At 34.3% G+C, this 25,696-nt stretch overlaps 1 long non-coding RNA gene across 2 annotated transcripts in view; it reads left to right on the forward strand.

Moving 5' to 3' along the window:
- LOC106786076 overlaps positions 1-25,696 on the forward strand; it is a 52,207-nt gene that overhangs the window by 963 nt on the left and 25,548 nt on the right. The gene's annotated exons all lie outside the window — the stretch shown is intronic.

Consider the following 25,696-nt stretch of genomic DNA (forward strand, 5'->3'; position numbering starts at 1 on the left):
TACAACAATGATATTCATAATTTTGTTTTTATTTTTATTTCAGATCATCATGGGAATATTGCAGCGTTGGAAGTGCTGTGAATAGTGTTTGTGAAGTGTTGCAAGTGTTCGTGCATTGCAATCGTGCGCGAAGCAATATACGGGAGTGTTTGATCCGTTTAAATAAAATTAAAAACACGGATTAGAAGCACGTTCGTTCGTTAATTTCAATTACGTCGTGTTCGTGAACTATTTTTGATATTTATTTATTAAATTAACTACGACCAATGCAGTGTAATTGCATTAGAGTTTGTTCGACTAAAGTTTTATTTTTATCTTTAAACAGTCGCACAGACTGTTCGCGTATTAGAGTCAGTGCATCAATGAAGATTTAAAATTTAACGCGTTTCGGGATTAAAATAAAGTGTGAAATTTGTTTGTTTCAATAGACTGTGTGCAAAGCAGTCTTTGGATGCAGTTGTAGAGTCAGTGATCGGGCGCATAATAAATTAAAATCATCCGCGAATTAGAAGCAGTGTTGCTCGGCGTATAATTAAATGTCGGTTTCGCGATAAGAAACTCATCTATAGTTTCTTATTTTCGTTTATACCGTGTCATTAGATTCACGCGAGGTGCACCGCCATGGTGCAATTGAGCTTCATCTCATTGGAATGCATTGTAAGTATTCATTTTTATTAACATATAAGTCTCAAAGAGAATTATAGACGGTTATTAAATCTTATGAACAATTTATTTTGAACTAGTTGTACGTTTCGTCCCTTACTGGGGACAACGGACTTTCTAACTAATCAAAGATGTGGGATGAATTCTTCGATGGATCATCGATGGATCTTCGATGGATCTTCGATGGATCTTCGATGGATCTTCGATGGATCTTCGATGAATCTTCGATGGATCGTCCATAGAAATTCTTCAATACTTGCTGCAAAGTAGGAGTGTTTTGGAGCCATCGTAGAACTTCTWRYGBAGTGAGTMMAAAWATTTAAAGTYCCTCCAGTGCTCAATCATGTCGAGGATGAAAGGTCCTAATCGGCACGAGTTACTGGTTGTAATTATTTCAATAAATTAATGACGAGCACATGAGTAATTCCTTTCTAGGAGTTACTCATGAAAATTGTATATTTGCATTGTGTATATTGTATTGTATATTTTATATTAGTTCAGGATAGGTTTTCTTGTCTCATCGGTTAAATTCAACTAATAAATAATGCAATTAATTATTGCACTTTGTTTTTTATTACGTGTTTTGTTCGTGGTTAGTAGTRGTGAAACCGAGCATTAATTTACTCGTTTTCGTCCAGAAAAGCATGTATTAAATGTCTTACATGCATTGCTTCGTACTTAGTTTATTTAATCACGATTTTATTTTTCGATATAATAAAAAAATGAGCGAGAAGACAAACTTATTCGCGACGGATAGACTCTGGCAATTAAGTGGTGACTCAAAGCCCAGTTCTTTAATTAGAACAGCCAACTTAATCAAAGGAGTCGTCCGAGATCTTTTTTAATTTTTTTAAATTTTTAAAATCTTTTTTTGAAAGTCATTATAAATGACTTGTAGAGTCATAGCCCGCTTAGATTTATAAGAGAACATTTTTATATAATAATCAACATTTAGATTAGGATTTTCAGCATCTAATTTACTAATCCCCGTTTCTCCCCCCTATACTTTCTGCGTTCTCATTTATACGTGTGCCCAGGTGTTACACGTGTGGGTGAGAAACGGTTGGTATGGGTTTAGTTTTAAGTTTTTTCCCCCCTATTGGCGGCTGTCATTGTGCTAGTGATTGCACGGTGTACATTGCACTTGTGTGTGCGTTAGGTGTATGCATTGTACATCGTTTCGCGATACGTAATACCACACTCATTATTTTTTAAAGTTATTGAATAAAAATAACTTGTAGAGTCACGCATACGATACGAATTTTTTTTTTTTTTTAACAATCGTTTTGCATAGTAGAGTTTACCGCATTTATTTGTGGAAACTATAATATACTCGTATATAACTAGTATGTATATATACTAGTTTATACTTGTATTTTTGCATTAGTCATTTATGCAATAATCACTAGCCTTAGCAGACGATTACAGCAATTGGTACGTACTCCCAAAAATTTAGAAAACGCGTTTGAACTGGGGTGTCGGAGGTGCCCCGGGGCATGCTCTCTAGTTTAGGCTTTTGCACCCTGGTTGTATGTGAGAGAATCGTGGAGTGAGTGGGTGGGTATGTATGTATGTGTGATCTTTTTAAATATTGCCAATATACAGGCAGGTAGCATACTTAGGTGTGAATGTTTATTTAATTTGTAAGTAGGTAGAGATCGGAGAAATCGCACGATTGTAATTTCCACTCAGGAGTGGAATATTTCTTCTCCGAATATTATACAAAGTTTCAGCAACCTTTAGATTCATTTATCATTTAAATATTTCTTGTATTTTTTCCATATATTGCTGATACTCTGTACCGCGAGATATAAATCAGTATCGAACGATTCAAAAGTCTTTGCGTTTTCTTAAAAATTAATTTTTTTCGAAAAAGTGAGGATAGCTGAATACGTTGGATACTTACTTAATATTAAGTATATTAACGCTTTGCTCTTTAGTAATTCCTACTGAAAATACTTCATTTGTTATATATGTATAGTAAATACAAAGTAGAATAAAGATAAAAGATAAAAGTGGTCGAGTAAAAAAGTAAGATCATAAGATGTATTATAAAGTTTTTGCTTTTGTTTGATATTATTTAATTTTTTAAATGCAAAGTGTTAATAATAGGTTCATCGATTAGATCAAATATCTGTTGAGGCATTCGAGTAAATGTTAAAAAAAGCCTCACAGCAGCGTTTAGGGCATGAAGAAAGAAGAGGCTAAATGCCGAAGAGGCTAATGCCGAAGAGGCCCCCACAAATTTGTGGTATCAAGTGGGCAACTAATAGACTATTCAGTTATTTTCAAAGGTTCAACAGCAAGTTCGAACTTTTCGAGAATAGCTCTCTAGTCATATTTTATATTTTATTAATTTTTTGCTCGTCATTAATTTGTAGTTGTAATTGGAGATGATGGACCATTCCATCTCCTTGGGACACCAAATTCGTGTCTATATCGTCCTAAAGATGCATATGTGTTAGTTAGAGTCAAAAATATTAAAATTTTCGTAATATTCAATTTTGAAGCTTAAATAACGTTCGGTAAATATTAAAGTAATTTCTTTTTTCTAGTTTTGTCTTTAAAATTTTTCATTTTGATCGTATTTTATTAAATTTGCAATTTTTCTTTTCTATATAATGCAGCTTAAAAGTATTTCATAATAATTAATAGATATTATTTTTTGTAATAATTTAATATTTGTACTTTTCCTATTTCTTTATTTTTAGATATTTTATGTAAATGTAAAATCACGCGTTTACATTTATTTTCATTGCAACGGTAAATAAAGATTTGATCTAAAGTAAATATAGAATTCAATTGAAAAGTGCATCTGCGAATTAGACGATTTATATGTCAGGCTATTCTATCACTTGATTTTATGATTAACATAGTTTGCTTTTTGTTACAGGTGATCATCGTTGGATTTATCATCTACTCGTTTTGATTTTCTTCTACTTTTTAAAATATATATGTATAAAAAACGCATTTCTGAAGGCACACACGTATTAAGACACTAAAAATTAAATATAATTATTTTAAATTTTCTTACAATATAACGTCATTACGTTAAGTACATACTATCGTCCAATGTTGGTCCTAGTGGTAACTACTGGATAGATAAAAAAAAGGGGACAAATTTGACATTTCTTTATCTACAGAAATCTCTATACACTTTTTTTAATCAATTTTTTGAATGAAGCGATATTATAGGAGTTGAATATTTATGAAATGACGATCAATTTCATTATTAATTTAATTACCAAACTTATAAACTTCTCCAAATTTTGTTCTTAACGGGGAAGTAAATCGAATTTTTATTCTTTCATCGGTTTTTATTCGCGACCGTTATTTAATACTCTAACATCATCTAATATTAATTTTTTAAAATGTACTATTTTTCTGTATTCTATTGAATTATCTTATTTGCTGAATACTATGCATCTTTAACATTGATTTTTATCCCTGGAAAGATATTTTTAACGATTCGTTTCTAATAATTGTAATATGTAATCTTGAAACGCAATTTTTCGCGAGTCTGTAGTATTTTTCTGTAGTAATGTGCTTTATTCATTATAATAAATTGCACATCGCGTTATTTAACAATATCAGTATGTTACTTGTTATTACAGAGAAGCATTTAATTTTGTGTCGTTGTTGTTGCTGTCGTCGTCGTCGTTTACTTTGTAAGTGTTCATCTTACCTTAAAGAGATATTATGCAATGTCAACAGATTTCGTAAAGAACGTAATTAATGAGCGCTTGTTCGTTACTTTAGGAGCTACTCGTGTTTTTCGTCATTACGTGTTACGGCTAAAAAGGGTGTGAAAGAAGGAACCGATAAGAACAAAGTTTTATGAGTTACAAAATTTAAGAAGAAATATCTAAATATAATATATTCTATATAAATAAATATACAAGATGAAGTATTGTATATTTATCGACAAATTTTATATATTCGTTATGTTTAGCCAAAAGTGACTAACTAAACTTTATACTAATCTGAGTTGTTGCTGGTCAAACAAATAATGGGAAAAATTTAGGTTTAGGAAAAGTATGCTTTTTGTTAAAGCTTTCAAAGCCCACTATTGATGTTTTATATATAAAAAGGATCACTTTTCCTGGATTGTTTATAAAATTTTAAGCAATATAAGCTATATAATTAATTTAGATCATAATTGTAGTTAGTGACTTTTTGCTGAACATAGACAAGATCTTTAAATTTTTTACTATTTTAAAAAAAAGTTTTTTTTTTATCATCGTGGCTACTAATAATTACTTTTAGAACATATTTTACTAATTGTAAGAAGTATTTTTGACTTTTTACTGCTAAATCTTTACATAACAGTGATTTATATCTAAATGCTTCACCCTGTATACGAATACATATTGAGGAAATCAAGCGTGAGGAAAACAACGAGCGAGAAAATTTGTCGTCCGACGAGAATGCATCTGGTAAGAATTGCGATCCGATAATTTAAAACATGCCCTATCTACGGTATTTATGTTGTTGCAATATCGTAACGCCCAATGTTATTGCCAAACACGTCGGTGATAGTAAATCCATTGGTTTAGCAATATCGCTTCAACCATGTATGTATTCGCATACATGAGAAAGAGAGAAAGAGAGAAAGAAAAATGAGGAAAAGGAAGAGAATATGCGGCTACGACCGTTTACGATTTTAATTTTCCTCCTCCATGCTAGATGACCGCGAGGATATAAATCGAAAGTAAATCGTTAAACCAATTTACGCGTTTTTAATTTTCGCATGACAGCTTTTGGTTGAAATAAAAATCTACGAACGGTCTTTTTCATTTCGAGTTTGGTCGCCTAGGGTTGCGAGGATCAAACAATAGTATAAAATTAAACGGCGAATTTTTTTCGACATTAATCGTTTATTTATACTGTCACTAGCAGGGGGGTTTTTTTTTGGATATTTTCCCAAATATTTTTCGATTATCAAAAATATACATAAATATATATCTTATATAAGTGTCGCAAACGAAATCCACTGAAGTCTCAGCACACTCTGTAGTTGAATCACATCAATTTTTCTTTGTTCTCCTTTATCACAAATTTGACCCGTTTTATCGTGATTAATAATACAAAGGTAGGTAGGTAGGAAGGTAGGTAGGTAGATAGATAGATATAAGTATTATAGGTATACGCGGGTGTGAGATGTATCATCTTAAGTGTAGTTATCACGAAGAGACCGTCCTCTTCTCCCTCCTTTCTCCTTCTTATCAGTCCGATACCAAAGCTCGATAGTAGAAGCTGATCCTATTCTTAAAGATCCTTAGGATTTTTATCTCGAAGAAGAGAAAGAATCGATAATGATATGCCATTGAAGTATCGCTCTTCTATCGTCATCGAAGAATCTAACGATCTTCTCATACACACAAGTTCTTTCCTTCTTATTAAAACTTAGAATTCTATAATGCTAGTTTGATCTTCAAACACTCTGCTGGTGTCTTCCAAACGATCCAAATGTTTCTTCGACTTTTTCATTTTCTATTTGTAAACATACAAAATTTATATTTTCTCTAGTTGTATGCAAATGTGGCAGGAAACTGCAAATGTTGTACGTGTTTCTTCTTTTTTCTGTCGTTTCAATACTTGCTTAATCCACGTTCTTGTTTCATAATCTTGGACGATGTTTCTTTCAAGGAGTTTGAAAGGGGGAGATTGGAACGTTTCTTCAGCAATGACGACGTGTTGAAATCCATTTGGTCGATTAAGTGCACTTATAATCTTGGGTAAACCGATGATTTCGAATCGATTGGTAGATATCACGTGTAATTTTACCACCAGCCTATAAATGAATATTTTTTTTAGTCAATATAGATGTCTTTCTTTTTTAAACACATTTAACAGATAAGTAATTATCGAAAAGTAATTTTGAAATATGATCGTTATATTTTATATTTCAGTTAAATCATGAAAACCTATGGTTTTATTCGAAATAACTAGGCGTTTTTGGAAAAGCATATAAAAATATTACTTGTTTCTTGTGAATTCATACATAACTTCGTTATTCCCTAAAATTATTAGTATAATTGTATAACAAAATTCTTTTTTATATACTTCTCCAAAAACGTCTAGTAATTTTAGATAAAACCTAGAGTTTCTACGATTTAAATGAATACAATTATACAATTTAACACTGCCCATATACATGATATAATCGAAAAGTGTCAAAGATAAAAAGAAAAAAAAAAAAAAATCTATAATATTGATAATGAATAAGTTCATATTTAAATTTGTCATTGTGAAAGTTACTATGCAAATTCATAAGAAATGAATATTTTAATGATTACCTCCACCACCGCCTCCGGACCATCCGCTACCACCACCGGACCATCCGCTACCACCTCCAGACCATCCACCGCCACCTCCTCCTGATTTCCATCCACCTCCACCACCACCACCTCCTCCGCCGTATTTCCATCCACCTCCACCTCCACCGCCGCTTGGCCACCCACCGCCCCCACCGCTAATGGTGATCACTTTGATGATTTTACCACCTCCACCTCCACCACCACCACCACCACCACCTCCGTATTTCCAACCACTTCCTCCACCACCACCAGACCAGCCTCCACCTCCACCTCCGCCAGACCAGCCACCACCGCCGCCGGACCAGCCTCCACTGCTTATGTAACCGCCTGTTAACAGAGAAAAAAAATTTGGAATGTGTGGTCCGAACTACGCCAATGACGACTTTCATTCTTCGTGCTGTGCAAACCAGTGCCGTCAGACGAGTCAATGTATTTCCGATACATCTTTCTTTAAGGAAGTTCATTTCGAAATTCTCTTTTTAAATGTCACAGAATATTTTTTAACGAAGAAAGTAATGTGATTTCTTTTCGTTTTTAAATTTCAGAAAAACAAAAAAAATACAGAAAATGTAAGTTTTTAGAATAAAATAATAAAAGTATAAACGTATAAGGTAACGATAAACAACAGAAGATACAGAAGAAATAGAAAGTATTTAACTTATGAGATTGGAATCGTTTTTTTGATTTTCATTAATTAGCTTCCTCTCATATAGTTCGGCTCATTACTTGGAGTTACGAATTACACGTACGCATTACCCGCCGACAGGAACAACGATTTGCGTTTATTCCGTAGGATTAGTGGCGAGCGAGTCTGTTTAATCCCGTGCGATCGCTTACTATTAAGTATGCTTATGCTCGTTCAATTGAGACGGACTATCAAGTTAGCATTTAATATCATACAAAATTTGATTTTATTCATTCTCAATTATTTACTTCGCGTTATATATTACGATCAATTAATTTCAATTATTCATTTGATTTATAATATATCTTCTTTCAAGAAAAATCCTTTTGAAATAATTTCTTCTCGCGTATTATCTGAAATTTTTCGTCAGTCATTACTCACCGTTAGAAATAAAGTGGGGAAGGGCAGAAAAATAATCCATTAAACTTATACTCACCATAGGCGGTGGCGAGGCACGCCAATAGGAGCGTAATCACGAACACCTGCAAGGAGAATCAAAAAATGCATGAGTACATCTTTCTCACACCAATGCCTCTCTCTTCATCATCATTATCATCCTCCTCGTTGTCTCGAAAAGGACCGATGGGGAAAGAACGAGAATGAGAGAGACCAAGAGGGAGAATTTTAGATAGAAAGAGAAAGTGACTGACTAAATAAGAATGAGAGTAAGCGAAAAAAAAAGAAAGAGAAACAAAAAATCGAGCTCACGCACGAACTTGTCTCTTGTACGTACCTTCATGTTGAGGTGTTTGATGCCCATCGTCGAGAGCGGTGCCTCTTTTATAGCTCTCTCGCCTTTCTTCAACTTGATCCCCGCCCTTCTTGTCTCTCTACGATTTCGTCTTCTTCCTTCTGCTTCACGAAGCTTAACTTTCGTACTACCACCACTATCTCGGCATCACCATCACCATCACCATCATTACCACTACCACTACCACTATCGGTATCGCATCTCAACAAAAATCTCCTCCCTACTCGCGATCCTCACTCTTCTTTTCCCTCCTTCTTTCTCTTCTTCCTACCTCCTGATTATTCCTTTTTCCATATAGATATATGTCTACATTAGTGGGATAATCATAATCTCTGATCATGTATTTCTCGAGGTCGACCCCCTCGCGATATATTCCTTCGATTACAGGGTCGCAATTTTCCCCACCAAAAGAAAAAAATACAAACTCGTAGTCTGTCAAAATCGAGGATGATGATGATGATGATGATGATGATGATGATGATGATGATGATGACGATGAAGAAGAAGATGTGGAAATTGTGCGACCTCATTGCTGAGAAACAACAAACGAGATGATTCATCGCGATGATAATCTTTCAATGCTCGCTCCGTAGGAAACTTTTTTGCTCTTGCCGAATCTCTCTCTCTCTCTCTCTCTCTCTCTCTCGAAAATACAATCAACGTGATTTTATTTCTTTCAATCTTTCTTTTCTGCTTCTTTCCTCCTCCTCATTTTTTTTCTATCAATAATACAGGGAAGAAAATTTGTGGGAATGATATTAACTATGGTCGCCATAGTCCTCCGCAATGCGTATAAAAGTCAGGCGCGTATTTGCGGCCACGTTGGATCGTTAACCGGCCAGGTCGCTTTTTACGAGAGAACCCTTACGCAATCGATCGTACAATAAAGTTACGCGACGCGTAACGAGCGAAAAAATTCTACACCACGGACTCAGCCGACTATTCGGCTCTTCCATATTTAGTGGCACGCGGTAAAAGGGTATCGAAATTTTCGTACGGCCTGCGGCCGTCTCTCTGGTCGAGTTTTCCCTCGATTAATAGGACCCTCGATTCCTCTCTTTTTCCTCTGTAGAGAGTCTACAAAGTTGCATAACGAGAGAGATACCAACACGCACGTCCTCGCTTCTAATGGATTTTATTTATATCTACGATCAAATCGATTGCGAGAATAATCGTAAGGACGATGAATTTCAATTAACCATTATGTAGATGATTTCTCTCTTTTATGATTTCTTTTTTTTTTTTTCTTATCTTAATGTAATGCATTTTATTAAAAAACGTCATGCGTACTTTGGACGATTACTAAAGACCTAGTTTAATAAAAATAGGGTTATAAGTAAATAGAATCGTTCGATTAAAATCGACCTTTTCGTTTCCCTTTCTTCTTTCTTTTTGTTTCGTTTAGTTAATGCAAGAGATAAGCACAACTGCGTAACACGCTCGCGAAACTATTGTTTCGTGTGTGCAAGACTTTACTCTCGATCCTCCATGGATAAAAAGCAATCGAGATATTCGCGAAGGTAGAGAAGGCCTCTTTGGCCTTTCACCGACTTTCAAGCATTGGATTCAAGAAGTTGATTCCATACGCAAAACGCAGAAACAGCTGCTTCTTATGTTCAGTATTGAAGTCTCAGTTGATTACGACCAAGAGGTAAACGACTTTGCTTCCAGATCTCACGACCTATCGATCTTTGTGCACTTGAATGGTGAAAGTTGTTGCAATATTTTTTCAACGTTTGTTCATGATGATTATAAATGATAGAATGAAAACAATCCGTATACAAGATTTATATGTTTCTCGTTAAAACGTATAAAAGCTAAAATTAGATGACATAACGTACTGATGTTGCAGGATCAGCTAGCTAGCTAGCTATTCTAGGCTAATTCTAATAACTATTCGTAGAAATAAATAAACTTACATTAGTATATTCCTTACTCGTTATAATTGGATATAAATTATAAATGTAGCGTAAGTTAAAAGAAAATTTTTAACAAGTAAAAATATCGAAGAGATAATGATCTAAATTGAAATCATGTGTCTACTTTAGTACGTACTACTCTCATTGACTATGTTAGTCGATTCGTTGTACCAGTGGAGTAACAAGGTGACAGGGTCAAAAGGTCACGATCTTTCACACCTTGGTATGCTTGAACGGTGAAAGTTAGATAGTTTCGAGAGTGCAGGTAGATCTTACAAACAATGATAAAAAAATGAAAAGAAAAGTAAGCAGGACGAGTTGGTTCGCCCGAATTTCACTGCTGAAAGCGTTTTTCATCGTTGAAATAATTTTGTACGTCGCAAGTTTTGATTCCTGCTTATATGACGGAAGATTGACGGAAGATTGACGGAAGAGACATATATTATATCTCTTTCTTTCTCTTTCTTCTTTTTTTTTTCTTTCCTTTCGATATACATAGCTACCTTATCTGGTTGCACTTGAACGGTGAAAGTTAAAGTGACACGTTACGGGTAAAAAGCCGAGACGCCGTACGTCGTGCGACAAAATAAAATTTATTAGCTGCGGATCGCTCGAGGGTGACTAGTCGAACATTAAAGTAGATTTGTAATGGAAACCTTTATATGCTTGCACAAGTTCTACCAACGAAGCCCTATACTCTCTTTCGATTGTGATGAAGAGGGAGAGAGAGAGAGAGAGAGAGAGAGAGAGAGAGAGAGAGAGAGAGAGAGAGAGAGAGAGAGAGAGAGAGAGAGAGAGAGAGAGNACTAGTCGAACATTAAAGTAGATTTGTAATGGAAACCTTTATATGCTTGCACAAGTTCTACCAACGAAGCCCTATACTCTCTTTCGATTGTGATGGAGAGAGAGAGAGAGAGAGAGAGAGAGAGAGAGAGAGAGAGAGAGAGAGGAAGGGGGTGCGTTTGATAGAGATAGAGATAGAGAGTAACATGCGTCACGTTAGTCGAGTGATTTTAGTCAACGTTTATCATTATATCCGCAAGCACTAATGGCATTCGCTGTCATCCACTTTTAGCACGTGCCATGGTTCTCATCACGTTCAGAATGTCCATCCGTCTCATTAATATTACGCATACCTGTTACGCGCCTCGATGCCATATCTCACGTAAACAAATCGCTTTAACGTCCCTTTCGAGTCTCGTCGATCGGAGTTTAGCGTTTGTTTGTATTTCCCTTTACCTTCAAAGAAAACTTATTTCTCATTAATTACAATTTCTCTCTAACGATTTACGTTTATACATATATAGGTATATGCAAATTTTGCATTGGTACAATTGCAAATAATCGTAGAGTTAATAATTTGAAATAATGTAACTGATAAGAGATAAAGAGAGTCTCATTATCTAGAATATCGTGTATTATTTTTTGAAAAAATTAAAAAAGAATAGAAATGAAGAGAAAAGACGGGAAAAAAAGGGAAAACAAATAATCTATTCCTTATTATTTTCTTTTTTTAACAACAGTTAACGTCTTTTAAATAAAAATGAGAATTACGTGAGTCATGGTTCGTTCTTTTTCACTTTCGGGTGTATTGAAGCAGGAGTAATTGAAGCGCGAGGAGGGGGAAAGGAGGTGGGTAACTTGTCGTTTGTAGAATTCTTCGATATTGCTCCACGGTTCATGGTCAAGAGATGAAAAATGCTCGCAACGAGATTTTTCGAGATATATCAAAGACACTGGATAAAGAGTAAACGTCGAAGATGGGTAGGAAAGGCGAGGCGGTAGAGGGGGGATTTTGATGCAGTCAAAGATCGATCCGGCATCTCTCTTTATCTCCATCTCTATCTTTCTCGCTTCTTAACATGAGTTTGATGTCTCTCATGAAGCTCGTATCTGTACTCATTAAGTATGCATGTATGTACGTATGTATGAATGTATTATATGTATGTATAAGTCGAAGTCGATGGTTACGGAAGAAAAGAAAAGGAAGATGAGGTGAAGTAGTGTTGAGGTTTGGAGGGTGTCCCTTTTATCGCGTTTCGATGAAAACTCGTCGTCATTCTAATACATGACTGACGTCTACGAGAAATCGATCGACGTACATATAACGAGAGTGATCCGATCAATCGATTTTCTCTTTCTCTCTCTCTCTCTTTTTTTATTTTTGTCTTTCTCTTATCCTCTCTCTTTCTTCTCATTAGAAGTTCGTCGAGTATATATAATGGAACGTCGTGAATGTATATATTGTCGATGTGAAGGGAATCGAGAGATGGGGTGAAAGCAACGGAAACGTTGTCTCCGTCGGCACGATCCGGAAAGGCTCGGACAAGCAACATTACTGGAGAGTGGTACAGTTAATGGAAATTGGGAAACACGTGACCATCATGGACATCCCAACGAAGAAAACACGTATACACATCGGTTCTCTGTTCTTTTATCTTTATTTCTTTCCCTTTCTCTCTCTCTTTATTTTTCTTTTTCTTTTTTTTCTCTCTCTCTCTTTCTCTCTTACCCACTTCATCATGTACGATCGTAAGCGCAATAAAATTTTACAATGGCTCTGTTGCGTCGAAATTCTCATTCCGCATCAAGAGCGGAGCGACGACGTAACGAGCGATTCCCGCCGTGAGATTATTTTCATGAATTTTATTATTACAAATTCATTCGAGTGTTATATAGATATCTATGTAATACGAGTGTACGTGTAGTTATACCTATTTCCATATATGTTGAAACGTCTCATGCCTAGTTACACGTAGAGAAATTTTATTGCAATCCGTTTGTTTTCACATTCCGACAGTGTGGACAGCAATCGTTTACGTTCACGTTTTTCTAATCCACTCTTTACCTACGAAAGAAAATCATGGTGATTCGCGACATTAATAGTACGAGGATTAGCGTGTGAAAGCTGTGCTCACAGTTTTATTTAGAAGATTTAGAGTCAATGTATGTATTCATGATTACGTTTTTTGATTAATGTAAGACTATGAATTTCTTAATACTCGTTCGAGTGTGTTTTTTCTTTTTATCTTTTTTTACTCGAACGGAAATTTAATAGGTAAAATTTTATATCTATTCGTAACGAATTTTTCATAGGAAAAATATTTTCGTTGCTCAAATAACAGAAACATCTAACCTACTTTCGGAAAAAACGTTTCGATATTTACTTTTTAGGTAAAATATACATTGGTCCTGCGTTTATTTTAAAAATAAAGTCGATCGTGAATCGTTTTTTTATTTTCTTTAGCATTCATCGTTTTTTATTTTCTTTAGCATTCATCGTTTCTACAGCGCTGAGCCATTCTGGAAATCGGTTATTGAATTATAATTCTGAAAATCATTAATGCTGTTGCTGGATTTATTTATCTTGATAATAAGAAGCAAACATAAATTTTCATTTTTTTTTATTTTCTTTTTTTTTTTTTACTCTTTCTCGATGTTGAAGCATTTTTAATTATTAAATATAAATATAAATGCGTACTTCACTGTCGGTCATTATGTACGATAGTGATCTTCTCAAAGCTTATTCTAAAGTCATAAAATTAAAGTTAAAGGGTTACAAGGTTTTGTAACCATTACCTTTTAGAACACGACGATCGATAGTACTTGACTTGACTCGCAGAAAGTTCTCCTTTCGAATTTGTTTTTATTTCCTCCTTCTTAAACGAAGAAAGTATTAACAGAGAAACGAACATTCCTATATATTTCAACACGTTGTAATTATTACCAATATAACGAGTTCACGCTTTAAATTTATTTTTAATCTCAAACATTTGCGATATTTACCGTATACATTGAGTGACTTGGTAAGACAATCTCGCGATTAAGATATTTGTCACACTTAGTGTTTGCACGGAAGTGTGTCGTCCATCGGTGGGACACGACACAACGATCACGAAGAAAGTCTAATTAAAAAGTAGTTTTCTTATATTTACGAAACGCGGAAACTGTTCTAACATGCTCTTGTTCAACATGTGGAAAGTTCCTTTCATTTTATCACATCGTTTTGTATAAAGTTATCGAAATATGAACATTGATTTGCAACAAAAAATATATATATATATTAGTAGGTTATATAAAATGTTAAACTCTTTTACACGAGAATTATTTATGCGAGTAAGAATAAAAAGGACAACGAAAAAGAGGAAAGAGGAAAAGAAGAGGAATCGAGAGGATGAATACTCATGACGATCTCTTCAAGTTGAAAAACCAACGAGTGTCGGAAAGAGCTTTAAAAACCGAGCAGAAACAAGAATACCCAACGGGCAAGTTATGCAAATGCTGACTATAAAGCGTAAATCGTAGATACAAAGCAAGAGGCCAGCGGTAATACTTGCACGTTATTGTAAATATAAAAAGATACAAGTGCATATATTTCTTTATTAAAACTGGTTTTACAACAGGGATCGTTCCTTTCTACTATTTTCTAATAATTTGAAGATTAATATATAGAATATGATTGCTAAAGTCGTATTTCATTAGAAAATAAGCGTATAAAATTTGTGATTTTTTATATATAAACAAGAAATATTTGTATTTTTCATAAATTCTTTTAATATTGATTTTAGTTATTTTAATGAAGTTGTGGACAAATCAATACGCTTTCACATAAAATTAATAAATCGCAATAAATTAATATTAACACGACTAAGGAATTAGGATCTTAAGGCTTACCACCTATAGTCTATAAGTCGTATCTAAGAATAAAATAAAAATAAAAATAACCAAAAGGAATATTTATAGATAATAATGCAATAGAGACAGTATTTACAATCACCACCAAAATATTTTCTTGTTAATCCCTCCATATAGGTATACCGTTCATCCATATTTTATATATTAAACATTAAATCATATTTTTTACATGATCTTCAGAACATAGATTGCACAACCAATCACTTTTACTTTTTTTGACTTATTAATATATTTCAACATAACCTATACATATAAATTAGTCATATATTTATGAAAAAAGAAAGTGTTCCGATAAGTCGTACTAGAACGATTTAATATATACAGCGCATGTTTCATTACAAATAAACATAAAAAAACAATAAATAGAACTATTAAGGTATTGTTTCGAGAAAATGATTATTTCAATATCGCAGAGAATAAACACTTAAAAAAAAAAAAAGAATTTATGAATTATATATCATTGTGTAAAATCTACCAAAGCTATAGAAAAAATGATAAGAAAACAGTTACAAATTTATTTGTTAAGACTTTATGTGAGAATACAAACGATAAAAAACTGAAAAAAATTATAGAAATAAATTAGTTTTTTATATACGATGAATTCATCAGGCACTTTGAAGATTCCACCATAAAGTTATTTTAATTAATCCTTTTAGATCTTTTTTTACAAGTATTACGTAACAAAGTTACGATGCTTGTCCGTTGCTAATCCCACGGGAGGCTTATCTCATCGTATTTTTTTCTTCGTTTGTAAAACATAGGAAGGATGCAAAATTTTCGAGCTTGACGAAGGTAAAAAAAGGGAATCTATAGTTAGACTACGGGGAAGGGCAATGGCATGCCGCTTTACCCCTCAACGAAAAAAAGATCTCTTTATGCGTTTGCTAGTTCGCTATGAGAAGTTACGATCGTGCGAAATTTAAGTGGATCCAAGCATAAATGAAACTTGGCTAGGAACGATTACGAGAAACGGGGGACAGAAGAGCGTGACCGGTTCGGACAAATTGCCTCTCGATTTATGGCGACAGCCACGAGAACTGTTCGTGGTAAGCGCACGATTTGTGTGCTTCGTATGCGGGAAATACCTCGCGAAATTACATAGACGCGTGCTTGATAAAAAAAAAAAAAGAAAGAAAAGAAAAGAAAAGAAAAGAAAAGAAAAGGTCCAAAGGGAGAAGAGTATACTTTTTTTATGGATTAGGTATATGATGAATTTTACAAGGAAAGTTTAAATTCGACGTGTGAATATGAATTATTATATTTTTCATCGTGTTCTCGAATTGAATAATATACACATAAATTAAATATAAAATAATGCAATAGAATTCAACGAAAATCTTTCGGTAAAAGAAGTGACGTATAATAAATTTAAATAACCTAAGTGTTTATAAAAAAAGAACGTGATAAATAATAAAATAGCCTAAGAGTAATCCGATTCATATGTAACGTTGCAAGAACCATCATTAACGATTCATAATGAACTTGTAATATTTTGTGGATATGTAATTTTTTGCATATTTATCTGATCCTCGACGATGTGGTACTTCGGAAAGTATTATACAAGAGATTGAGAGAGATAGAGAGAAAGGTAGACGAGAAGAGTGAAATACGTAATTATACGTAAATCCAATTAAAATTATACGAATGCGTGACTAATTAGGCTTTCGAAGAAGGTAATTTATTTTATTACGGTTTCGATTCGTTTCTCGCAGCAGATAAAATTATAAATTAATCAATTCCTATTGGTGTATATACATATTATATATAATATATATATACATATAATTTCATATGTGCTTATACGTATGTGATTACGGTGTGAATATATGCGTCTATTCTCTCTTATCTCTCTCATCTACGTTCTAAAGAGAATAGGATCAGTATAATCATTTCGATCATCGAGATATCGCAGACGGCTCATCGTGATACGAGTATCTATCTCGTTGAAGTGGTGAAATTCTACTGAATTTCATTATAGTCCGCAATGATTAAGACGCAGTAATGTCCTCATCTCCGCTTTTGTCGTCTTTCTCTTCCTCCTCTTCCTCCTCTTTTTCCTCTTCCTCTTACTCCATCTCCTCATCATTTTCCTTTTCCTTCTCCTTACTCGTTGTACTCGCCGTCGTCCCCGTGAATCAGTGCGCACGTCTATCGAGAAATCGATTCCACTTCGTCGACTCCAAGCACTTTGGAGATGTTTCTTGTGGCAGAACTTGAAACCTCTTTCTTTCTCTCTCTCTCTCTCTCTCTCTCTCTCTCTCTTTCTCTCTCTTTCTCTATATATTTCTCCGTCTTCTTCTACCTCTGCTTTACCTTCTCCTTCTCTTTGTATTTTCCGTCTCTTGGTCCTCCATCTTAGTATAACTTCATTCATTCGTCGTAGAACATCTTAACGCGCGTGAAGCGAACACCGCGATAGAAATTCAGCAAGATGACAGTAAAGTTTTCGATTGTTCCTTCTCGAAAGAGAATTAGAGAACGAGGAGAGAAATAGAGACAAGTAGATATAGATTTTAGTAAAAAGAACTTTTCTATCCAAAGGATTTTACAATAATTAATTGCGTAATACACACTTTGTTAAAAAAATCATTTAAAAATATAAATATAAATATATATATATATGTATATGTACCGTGAAAGACTGAAATTTGAGAATATCAAGATTCACATGGTCGTTTGTTAACACATACTTAATACGTCGATGAAAGATCGAATATTTTGGTTTATTCTTATACATTAATATTTCGGACATACACCAAGCGACCATATGAATCTTGACATTTTCTTATTTCGGTCTTTCATAGTATTATGTATATGTACTTATTTGGATATCTTATATGCTTTCACGTCATTCACTCATTGCGATAAATGTCCCTTTAATATTTTATGACAGTTTATATTAGTTTGAAACGTTAATCCATTTTAAATGTCAGCACGTCTCACGATTTTCGTTGAATATTTAGAGGACAAAAATGTGCAAATAATCGCATTAAAGATAATTTTGTATAAATCTCGAATAGAGTAATTATAAATAGAGAATATATTTTTTTCGGTCTCTGGAATATGTTAAATTTGGATTTTCTTCTCTAAAGGGATACGACCGATTTAACGGGTACTTTAATACTACGAATTTACGAGACAGATTCTTGACGAGTCTCGCATCATCGCGATGACAATGACGACACTTAGAAAGAAATCGAAGGAGCTTAAGTGTCTCTTCGTAAGCACCGATTCCGACTATCACCAACCAAGAAGGGTCTCTCGTGTGAAACGAGCTGCAAGCATCGAGGGTGTTCGCACGAATTATCAAGCACGAAGACGATCCAGACACTTCTACTCTTATCTTCTATTCTCTTCGATTGATTTTTAGTCCCTCGACTTTTTCTTTTTTTTTTTTTTTGCTCTCTCCTTTCTTTTCCTCTCATCTTCGTTCATTAGATGATCGAGTGATTTTCATGATACAGAAACGACACAGAATCATTTTTTTACAATTTCGATATTACAGTTTTCATATTTATGACATTGAAAAAGTTCAACATCAATTTTTAAGACTTACTATCAAATATAGTGAACAATCAATGTCGTTTAATTTTGTCATAACTTTGATATTATTATTAAATATTTGATTATTTTTACTTTGATTAGAAGGAAGGTAATATCCGACATATTGTTTGACATATTTTGATTTTTTTAATTTTTGTTTTCTATTCTCTGCTCTCAATATCGTTTATCTAATTTATTTATCAAAGGGTGCTTCCTATTAATAAATAAATAAATTATTACGTATATATATCAAGATTTAATTTTTATCTTGATGATTTTTCTATGAAACATTTTTAGAAAATTCCATACAGAAAAGTTTAATGTTTTAATAAAACTTGAAGGTTAGTAGAGAAAGTTTATTGGTTTCACGTCTTCTTCGAGCAATCTTTCAATGAACAACTCTCCCTCTATCTTCCTCTCTCTTAACTCCTATTTCTGTTTTCTTCTTTCTCACTTGATCTTGCTTGCGCGCATTAGTTGTATACACGCGTTTAACGAATTAGGAAAAGGTTTTCAGGCAATTCGCGTTGATCGTTTGTTCGAGTGCGAACAGCACCTTGTGCTCGATAAGTTAGCACATACAGAGATTGGTAAACGAGCCATTTACCGAGAAATGAGGCAAATCTCTCTTCTCTTTCTTCTCTTTTCTCTGTACAGTTGGATAGACGATGATATCTATATATATATGTGTGTATGTGTGCGTGCTTATATGCGTATACGTCATCGTAATCGTTGTCGTCGTTGATCCGTTCGAAACTGTTTCGAGATCGTCCGATCTATCGATGAATCGAACGATTAGCTCTTTTGATGGACTCCTGCCAATCGCGAATGTTGCAATTCCAGTTAGTCCAACAAAGAGGAACACAAACGTCTAGCCGACACGACGGTATTTCAGTACGCGGCTTACCGCCTCGGAAATTCCGTCACGAGGGTATTCCAACGTTTTCTTTCTTCCCTTCTTTGCTTTTTCTTTTCTTTTTTTATTTCTCTCTCTCTCTTTCTCTCTCTCTTTGCTGTCGACGTAGTCTCCGATATTCACAAGCGGAATTTCATGAACGCGCTATGCTCCTATGAAAGCGTTCGCACTTTACGACGATCTCGGATTCGTACCAGCTTGTTCTCCGAATTATCATCAGCCGTGCGATATTAAAAACCCTTTCACCATTTTCATTAGTATTATTAAAAGTTCTTTATGTTTGGTGAGGTACGCTAAAGTATTATTAAATTTCTCAACAAATGTAGCTAGGTACGCGTACGACAGTTTCATATTAAAGTACAAAAAAAAAAAAATCCTTTTTAATTTATACGGTTGTTTCAGACAAAAGAGAAAATGTTCACATAGAAATATGTTCATAAACGAGAGCTTTGTAATTTTATACTTCCTTTGGTGATATATTTATATGTATACATATATATATGAGGAAAGAAAGGATGACGACGACGAGTGAGAAGTATCGTGCTGCACGATTCGATTTACATCTTCCATCGTGATTTCACGAAAAGTCGCAAACGTTCTTTCGCTTGAGAAGACTCAACCGCGCAAAACTCGCTAGGAAAATTTCATTTCGTGCTACGAAACTTATCCGGGATCCGATCAATCATTTTTGCGAGCCCTTGTCGTTACTCGTGCATAGTATGTCTATACATAAATATGTTGGTATGGGTGCTTATATGTTGCCTTTTTCAATTCCTATCCTTTTATTCTTTTTCATCTTTTTCATTTTCTTCTTCTTCCTCTATTTTTTCTCTACGCCTATTTCCTTCTTTTGCTCGAGGCCATTCCTTCTCAAGGTTCGAAAGACGTTTGCTCCTCGCAAGGGGACGTTGGAATAGATTCGCATATGTATTTTCAAAAATCGATTTGCCTTGCGGCTCTGTCAATATTTTTCAGGACTTACCACGTCTCGCGAACCGTCCCTTTCCGACATTGTTGTTTAAGAAACGCGAGAAGTTGCTTGCTTGGTGAGAGTCAACGACGATAAAGTTTCGATATGTGTATACTCGTATACCTACCATCTATATATTCTATACGTAGTACGTTTGAAAGGTTGTAAAAGGAAAGAGGGAAGAAGATGAGAGAAAAGAAAAAAAAGAATTTAAAAGAAGTAAAACAAATAAAAAAAAATATCGTAAAGGCGCGTATCGTAGACGGTTTATTATTATTTTTCACTTGTAACTAATCGAACCTTTCATTTTTCTTTAGGTAACTTATCTTTTATTGCTACTTTAAAGTCTGTATAAATTCGTTACAGGTACGTCGAAAAGTTTAGATCTATTCGTAAGTAACGTGTTTCACCTCGAGCAAGCAACTGAGCTATATTTTTCAAACTACGACGGTAATTCCTAACAAGTCAGGAAACTTTTACTTTCATTGTATTCATATCCTCACTGACTCATCGTTTTCCTTTCACGAATATAAGCGGCAAACCTTCGGGGAAATACGATTTCTAAATTTAAACCTTCCAAATTAATACTAGTTGCGTGACAAACCTTGAGTATTATCTCATTTATCTTTCGTTTGTTTCTCTTTTCTTTATTTAGTCTTCCCTAAGAGTTGGAGTTATAAAATATTGTTTTATTTCTCATCAACTCATCACATTTTTCTTTATTTATATAGTTATTCTTTTAATGAAGAAATCGTAAGCTACAATGAACAAGATTTTCAAAAGTCACCGTCCTTGAATCGGTGATTTTAGAAGCTCGAACCTCTCAATCTGGATACTATGTCAAATTAATGTATTTTTAAGTGTTATCTTTTATAACCGTAGGCGCTTCGTATTCGTATGCCGACAAAAAAGGGAATGAAGATAAATCTTTTATTGAATTCGAGAAGGAGTCGAAGACACCGTAAACACTTAATCATCTATTTAACTATGCCTCAATGCCAAGAACAAGTTATTGAATTTTTGTTCTTTTACTATACGGATATACAATATATCTATAAACTTCCTGACGTATCATTGAACATTTTGAATCAGCAAGAGATACTTGAAATAAGATAGAACGATGATCATTCATAAATATTTGTATTAATGGGGAAGATTCGTGGCGATTCGAATATAATTCGATCAAATTCGTTTCATTATGAAATGACGACTAGTATTATGATTATTATCCGCTTTTGCTATGAATTCTATGGACCAGAGAAATTCTAGAGAGAATGATAGGGAAACAAACGAGAAAATCAGGATGCTCAACTGGCTGCAGTGTTCAATATCGAGTTCTATCCGCTTTAACTACTAATTACCGACGGCCGCGAAGCAAACGGCCGTTGATACGAACGCGAGTCAATTGCACGCAACTCCATTGTATGCTAAACCGCTAATTGCCCAGTCTGGACCCTCTTCTCCTCCTGTTCCTCGATCTATCAGTACCCCTGAACGGAAGAATAAAATAAAGAGAAGAACAGAGAACGAAAGAGAGAGAGAGAGAGAGAGAAGATTAAGAAAGAGAAATAAAGAAATGTACGAGAGTAGTGGCTGTATTCAAATCTCTCTCCTTCTTGCTTTTATTCGAGTCAACGTCCTCCTACGCGTTTCAAGGGTTTTTCTCACCCTTAACCTCGTTTTTCAAAACATCCGTTCGCTCTTGTGTCGCGAACTCTACTTTCGCAATTATTCACCATCTTTCCCTTCTCTCTCCCTCTCTCTCTCTCGTCAAGTGCCACATCTGTCGTGCATAGTACCCTTCCATAAACGACCCTGACTCTCGATGAATCAGGTTGGCATTGTAATTAAAACGTTAATTCGACCGCGATGAGAATTCAATTACAATAGCGATTAGCGACGCGTCATGCGTTAAACGTGAAAGGTAGAACGCTGTGAAACGAGACAATTTATCGTGTTCTCAGATAGAAACATTCAACCGTAAGAATAGTATTTAAAGAAGAGATACTTAAGAAAATTATTACGACTCTTAGCTGTATCTTTGGTGGATTAGTTATTGAGAAACTATAAGTAATATACTATTTATTATACTGTATCGATCGTTTAATACACAAATCAATTAATCAAATTCATAATTTTTCTAGATAGAAAGTTATTTCGAAAGTTGTGTTAAAAAAAAAAAGTATTATCATTAAATTAAAAACTTTCCAAATAATTTTGTTTATTAACGTGATTCGTAATCATTCTCGATCGTATTCGTACTTCTACACATTTTACGCAATCGTATTTTAATGGTTATTTCTCTCGATTACAATGATCGGTTAAAAATGAAAATAAGAGTGAAATAAGAATAAGAGAAAAGAAAGAAAAAAAAAAAAGAAAATGATGATCGCAGAAATTGTGAAAGCGAGAAAGCAATTAACGAGGCCGATATAAGTAATCATTACTTATGCGAAATAAAAAAAAATAGGGAGAGATTTGGAGAAAAGAACGATCAAACCTAAAATTCGAATTGAGAAAGAGAGATTTACTCGAAATCGTTCGAGCACATGATTACGGTTCGTTGATTCGTCGTTATCTTCGAAGACGGACGGTCGAAGTAGTTCGTTTTCTTTTTTCTCTCTTTCGTTCTCTCCATCGTTGTTACAAATGGGGCCGGTCAGTATCGGGAGAAAGTACTCGTAACTTTTGTAACTTTTACTTACGTTGAAGAAGTAGCATGTGCCCTGCGATTGCGCAAGATCGTTTACAAGAGAGCGTGGTTGCAATCTTGAGGATGCAACTCGTGTCAGTGGGCTAAGCATACACATATATATATAAATGTACACACACAAGAATAGAACGCGCGTATGAACAGAATTTCTACCGGTAGATTTGTCATCTCGGGAGAAGTAGCTATATACACATACGTATATACGTTCATACACGAGAATATACGTATCTCTTTCTCCTCAAAAGTGTTTCGGAAAATCCTATTTCACATTAATTAACTATCTACTTATCATTTCGTACAACATTGTACTCTCTCTCTCTCTCTATCATTGTATCAAGAACTCAATTTTGAAATTAAGTTAAGCACTTTCATCTAATTACCGGAATATGTAATTAAGAAGACGCTTACAATCAATAATAGGTGGAAATCTAACGCGAGACTCATTAGAGTTGTATAACGTAAAAGCAGTTGATAAGGAAGTTCATATGTCAGGGTAGAGTTTACGGAATTCATGTTCAATTTACAAAGGAGTTTCTTGCTTTTCTCTCTCTCTCTCTCTCTCTATATATATATATTTCTCTCTCAATTCGAAACCTTGCCTTTAATTTAGTATCGTTTGAAATGTTACGCAAGATCGTTTACAAGAGCCGATTGCTGCGTAATCGAGCAAATTGCTAATTGTAAGATGCAGCTTGCCACTGGCAAGTGGATACCGGATAGTGCATCCATGAATAAATGCGTGCGCGTTTTATTGAGGATTGGTTGAACACGAATTAAAGAAAAAGAGAGAGTGAAAGAGATAGAAAAATATACAGGTATCTTGTTTGGTTAGCTATACATTCCGTTCATGACTACTTCTAGTGTCTCTCTTTCTATCTCTGTCTCTCCGGTTTAATACTCTGTTCTTTATCTTTTTCCCTCCATTTACCTACTTATCTCTCTCTCTTTCCCTCTCTCTCTTTTCCTCTCTCTCTATATATATATATATACTTATTTATCTACATGTATATCTGTGTGTTCCATCAGTCACTCTTGCATGCACGACAAGACGAACCAACATCTACTCTTTGTCAGTAAGAGTGCAGCGTGTCAAGGCTACGAGAGTCCGACGACACTGTGTATGTCTTACGACAAGATTCCGAGACTCTTCGATCTTTATCTATCATAATAAATGACTATAAACGATCAGTTAGATAATAATAGCGAAATAAAATGAATGTAAGAAAATTTCGCGAAAAAGAAAAATATATAAAATGAAATGAAATTGGTTTAACATCATTAATATGCGTTCCGTGGAAAGTTTATGACCTTTCCTCGAGCTTAGCAATTATTTCGAGTATCAAATTATTATTCATCCGACGTGCTTACGAGATGAGCTAGACATTATCTTTTCGTATATACCTGCGATCTAATTTTCTATGGTGCATGACACAAGGGATGACCAAAGGCGACTCTAAATGAACGTTAACGTCGTTTATCCACGGGCAACCCGTTTTCAGAATTATCTTTATAGCTCTTGTTTTGCTCGTTTAATTATGCAAATGGGTCAACATCTAGTCGCTCAGTTTTAAACGTTTAGCCAAAACGATTTGTTTCGAATGATAACGAAGAAATTGTATCGAGCCAAAGAGTAAACTAACAAATACATGAGAAAAATAAATAGGAAAAGGGAGAGAGAGAGAGAGAGAGAGAGAGAGAAACAGACAGACAGAAATAGCAAATAGCTGTTTTCAAGCTATACTGGCATTAGTGCTGGCTTTCACGGATCTGTATTTCATCGACTTACGTGATGACGCATGTTGGTCAAGCGTAATTAAGAGCAAACACACTGAGCATGACAAATACGTGTTTGATTTCGTCGAAATAAATCGAACTGAACCCATAAGCGTAAACATCTTTATTTGTAAACGTCATCATTGTTTTGATGATTACGTTTAAATGAAATATTCGAAAATGTTATTTTTCAAGTTTTTGTTTTAAAAGGAGAATAAAACGTATGCGAACTACCTTATTGTTCAATCATCATTTTGAGGAAAAAAAGAATAAATTATGATAGATAATAACTTCGTTCTAACACGTAGAAAGTTCTTTTTAAGATTATTGAGAAGATTTTGAACATTTTTCAGTCTTCAATTATTAATAATTTCGACACGAATAAGAGAAGTAATACATGTACCTGTAATCGCGTTTCGAAAGTTTCACGAAATTGAATTCTTCAATTTTTCATTGGTGTTATCTTTGCAACATGTGTTTTTACTTTTCTTTCGTGTTATTTACGAATCAAAATTGGATATTTTCTTCGTCGTCAGGACAAAAATGATCGGGACGTGAGACATTTTGTTTTTTAAGAAAGTTTCTTACGCAAGACGTTTCCTCGCTTATTTTTTTTTTTTTTTATTTCATATATTCTTTTCCATGAAATCGCACGCGTATATATTACGCGTATTAATGTGAACATAAACGAACGTATATACTTATTAGTTCGATGAGTATGAAGAAAACGTTGAGAGTAGAACGACAC

This window comes from Polistes canadensis, unplaced genomic scaffold (assembly GCF_001313835.1).
Source record: "Polistes canadensis isolate GaletaPanama2010 unplaced genomic scaffold, ASM131383v1 scaffold_3, whole genome shotgun sequence".
NCBI classification, from domain to species: Eukaryota; Metazoa; Arthropoda; class Insecta; order Hymenoptera; family Vespidae; genus Polistes; species Polistes canadensis.